Raw genomic sequence first — 5,362 nt, 5'->3', positions numbered from 1 at the left:
TTACAGAATCCCCATTCAGGGGTTTATTACAAACATGACAAATCGTTGACTTCTTATAAGCCCTCCAATCATCCCTAGTCATACACATTGGTTTCTTACACGATAAATTTTCCCTGATTATCCTCTCTTCATTTTGTAGATATTCTAGGAACTTTCCCGCTGCATCGGGACCTCTGTAAATCACGGGCAGGTTTGTTTTCCAATCATACCTTACAATTATATATCCAAACCCACAAGGAATATGTTCTTGAGTTTTGTATGTAAAACTATCTTGATTATTGCGTTTGGTATTTTCTATAGGTTTGATAAGTGATTGGAAGTCGGCGTAAATTACGTACTGTACTGGCATTTGATTACAATAATGTTCAAATTTTAATATATTTTTCCCCTCTTTAGGCATATCAATCCTGATAGCAGTCTGTCAAACACCTCTACAGTCTTCTTTATGCGCTTCTGATAGATCTTGTCTGCTGTACCCCTGTAGGCATCTTTCACAGAAATATTTCTTTTCCTTATTGGTTGTTTGATCGTATAATAGTCTGCTTAAACTCTTTATCCATATATAATGATATTTACCATCTTTTTCGATCAGAAATGAATTGATTCTGGGAATATGTTCCAGAGCGGAGCTTATCCTGTGTACAACAATTCCTTCAGAAGAATGTCCGAAAACATTTATAGCTAAATTATTTTGCTTTTCCACCTTATCAATTTGTGAGATTGGTGTAGGTTCGTCTATACCATCGAGGTTTAGTCAGTCGTTTTGGGGATAGCTAGAAGGTCTATCTGGAATTTTGTCTACGGGGAACAATGCAGACCTTATAATTCTGAAACAGTCATCGGATTTATTTTTTACATTTATTATGGCTTTTTTCTTCTTATATACGCGGGTAAATCTATATAAGATCCACCTTTGAAGGGCATATAATTTGCTATATCTAAATATAAACTATCGATTTTATCCACACCCCAACCCGAACTTCTATTAGTCCAACGTTCTAAAGTTTCCTGTATCCTCTGAATTGATGTATCTAATGATGCGTTTATAGTATCTGATTCGGTTATAACTTCTTGATTGCTACGGAAATATGGTTCGGTATATTCAGTGCTATCGTCTGCGCTACTTTTACTCAATGACATTTTAATCGTCAGCTGGTATTTTATACTATTCAAATCATCTAACTCCTCATTAATTTTGCTTGATACGATGGGCTTAACACCATTAACATCCATGTTGGAATTAATATCCATCTTCCAACCTCTTAGATATTTACCCACACCGTCTGTAGGTACAAATTTTTACTCATCAACTGGTTGATTTTTATTGACATCATCTGGTTGATTTTTATCTAGTAAAGCGATAAATTCAGCTTTTCTCATTCGAGAATAACCCCTCAGCCCACATTTTTTCACTCGAGCTTTGAGTTCTCTAACAGTCTGGGGTTTGTTGTATTTCAAACCGAGTAAATGGATCAATTCAGCTTTTTTCATTCGAGAATAACCATGTAGACCACGTTGTTTTGCCAAAGCTTTCAACTCTCTGATAAAAACCATTGTGGTATATATACAAAATAAGACATTTGTCTAAATGGTTATATTTCCATATATCTTATTCTCCCCAACCTATTCCTCTCGTTGATGTAATCTTTCTTCCTAGTGTAAATAATCTGCTTCCTAACCCTATCAGCGCCGTGTTTCTTACATAAACAATAACGACATCTGACACCTATCCCGCATACGGAACACGTATAATTTACATTTCCTTGTCTGATGTAAAAAGCGTGAGTACCACAATATATACCAACTCATGGTTTGTGACATTGAAATGGCTTCCCCATGAGTGTATATCTGCACAGATTCATGATTATACACCTATCATATCATCTGTCTAAATGAAAAGCACATATCGAGTCTCTCAACCAGCCAGATCTATTTATAGCTTGTGCATTATTGTGTAGCTATAAATAGCAACTGCAGACAACCCAAACACTATAAATGCTATCTCACGGTCCTTCTGAGCCTCTGACGGTGTATAAAACTGACTCATTGTTGGTCTAGGTATTGGGTCAATTGTCTTTCCATAAACGAGGAAGTATTCGTGCATGGCAGATTCAACATCCTTAAAAGTTTGAATTGTGTGTCCTTGTTTACACAGTTCATCATTAATAAAATCTAATCTCTCCATTCTACACCTGGCCCATTGTGATTGGGCTGCTTCGATTTGTTCTAATGCTTTATTATGTCGTTTACGCTCCTCTTCAACTTGTTTAGCGTTTGATTCCCTCAGAGTAGAAAATAAAAAATTACTCCCCCAAAAAGCTAGAGCATTAACAACAGCTCCACTGACCATCATCACAATTGATGCCATGATGTTTCGAACTGTGTTCAATAATACTATGTTTATAAAATATTCAAATGTTTAATTACTTCATTATGTCTTCTGGGATAAGCCCTTGTTTGATGAGCATATCCTTTGTTGCCATTGCTAATCCTATACCAAGAATCATCATACCGATATCGTAACCATTAAAATCTAGCTTTGGTGGTGTGGCTTTAGTAATCATTTTAGCTATACGGGCATAGCCAATGGCCAAGCCGCTGACCACCGTTGAATGATATGTTGCGTTTACCAACATTTTACCCTCTGTAACTGGAGTAGTCATGCTTTTTATAACATTACATGAGGGATAAACTCTAATTGAAGCTCATCTAATTTTTGAACTTGTGACGTTTTCTCTTCTCCGGTCTTATAAAATAACCATACCACCGTTATAGCAACAACCCCTAGTATGTAGGGGGCCCAAGTTTTAATCGGACGACTATGTTCAGTATTATGCAATAGTTTCGCCTTCCTCGCCAACCCACCCTTCCTACCAGCTGCAAGTTTTCGAGGATTCTAAGTCACTCTGACTTGTTGTGGTGATTGTGCAATCGCTTGTATTTCCTCATTCACATGTTGTGGTATTTCCTCATTCACTTGATGTGGTATTTCCTCGTTCACTTGTTGTGATACAATCGGGGTTTGTACTTGTTGTTTTTCCATCTCCATTATTATTAAGTGGGCACATATGTTTAAAATTGACAATACCTAGCCGTTATTAAAGCTGTGGTGAGTGGAGCTAAGAACATTCCGTATCTATGATAAAACTCACAGCTCACTGAGCTTATAGCGTGTTCGATGAATGGGCCTTTCTCGAGAGATTCGCATAAATACGGGCGATGTTCTGCCGGGATAGGGAGAAACGTACTAGCTACGACTGTGTAAAGTTGTAACATAGCCGACCCTATTGTTTTAGTCATGGTAGCTCCCAGTCTAGACTCATAACGCGCGTACAGTTTTTTAATCTCTTCGTCGGTCATGTTATCAATATTTTCGATGGTATAATTTACCCCAAAATATTCAGAACATTTTCCACCGGCCACCAAAGCGGCGAGTCTTTCTCTATGTTTATCTGAAGATTTATCTACATCTTGATCTGGCTCATCTTTGAGCATTTGTTCGATGAGTTCATCGCATTCTCCTAAGGAGATATTTAAGTCTAACATAATGGAATATAACATATCCAATACAGCTAGAAATAATAAACTGTTGAGAAAGAATGAGGATTTGAAGCCACATTATTACATAACAGCCGCTAATGTTCAATTTACTATATTTTTGCTGTATTTACTATATTTTTGTTATATTTTACTAAGCAAGTTGCTATATTTGCTAAGCAGTTGCTACATTTTGCTAAGCAATTGCACAAGCAGCTGGTTGATCGGTTTTTAATACGAGTTTACAATGCTTCGTTGAAGCTAACAGTTTTCTGACTTTATCTTGCTCGTGCTTGGTAGAAATAATAATCATTTTTGCGTAGACATTCCTCCAATGAATCTCGATCTTTGCAATTAAACAGGGCTACCCATTTGGTCTGCTCTCTGAGATCTTTCAGGACAGAGTTGTATTTTTGAGTAAGTACCCAAACGGTGTTGCTGAGTATGCCGTCCGGAGAATGCTAAATATGAAAGCATATCTTTCTTTTTGGTGAGTTCTTTACTCGCACTGCAATCGTCTATTACGAAAAGGGTTGATTCTCCTTTGTATTTTTCGTGAAATACTCGTAAACAGTCTTGTAAACGATCGCCTGGATCAACTCTGTGCACCCCATCATCATTCATTACCCAATCTCTCGATAGGTATGTTTTATTGACATTTATAGTCGGACACAGAATAATAATATGATCGAAAACATCCCGATAATGACTTTGTAAAATATCTAGAAAAAAAGCTGTTTTTCCACAACCCGTTTGCCCACAGATGATAGCACAGTGCGGTTCTTTAGGTAAAAGATTATTAATAGATTGCTTGCACGAATCTTCCATTCTGTATATTAAGTTGCGCGTCCATAATAACATACAAATATATATTTAATTTACCAGCTGATTCCTGGAGCTTCGTTATCTGTATAGTAACACCCTCGATAGCATTTTCTATTCTCCGCCCACTACCGTGTAGTTGGTCATCGTCCGTGGTTCGCATGTCGAGCCATAGCGTGTACTTCGTGGTGAGGTATTCTATACATCCCTGAGAGATAGATCTTTCGCGACCGCGTTAACTTCTGGCTTCGTTTTATAGAAGGGAGTTTTTTAATCTCATCACATTGTTGATACGCTAGCATTCCTTGACTATATAGTTGATTAGGCACGCCCTCGATAGTCAATTCTACTTTTGTAATCTTGGGATTGTAGAACTTCTTGGTATTTCTTTTAAATGCTTCAGAAGGGTCCTCGAACAACATTAAAATACCCTTCAACGATCTCGTGGGGATGTTAAGATTGATATTCCACATTGTATCTTTTTTGCTCCTCGTGATCTTTCAGTGTCGCAGCACTCGATCGTACAAAATAGCTAAACTTCCGGTATACTGGTTACGAATTTGTCTGGCTAATTCAGGATCTGTTATCATATCATACTCCAGTGAGATATTGTCAATGGAATAGCTAGCATCTTCAGCAGCTCTGATTACTCTACCATAGTCATTAAAAGTGAGTTCGTATTCTAACCTATCACCTAGGGATGCTTGATAGAAGGGCATGTGGGAATCTAATAATTCAAAGTCGAACGGAATACAGAATCGGCTAACAGTGAGATCTTTTACGATGGTATTATCACCATTGTCAGCCCCTACACACAGTCTCAATGTGTTCCGATTACTAATACCCTGGTACTGTAAGTATTCCTGCTCTTTATCCGTTCTCCAGAGATCCATGTAACAGAAATATACATCGCTATCGTCGATACTCAAAACCTCATTACCACTAATTTTAATCGCGATTTTCTTAACGATAGCACGACCTATGTTCTGAACGGGCTCCCTAC

The sequence above is a fragment of the Haliotis cracherodii genome, unplaced genomic scaffold (genome assembly GCF_022045235.1).
Source record: "Haliotis cracherodii isolate W230 unplaced genomic scaffold, xgHalCrac1.p SCAF_7, whole genome shotgun sequence".
Taxonomy (NCBI): domain Eukaryota; kingdom Metazoa; phylum Mollusca; class Gastropoda; order Lepetellida; family Haliotidae; genus Haliotis; species Haliotis cracherodii.
Note: the sequence above shows the minus strand (reverse complement) of the source record.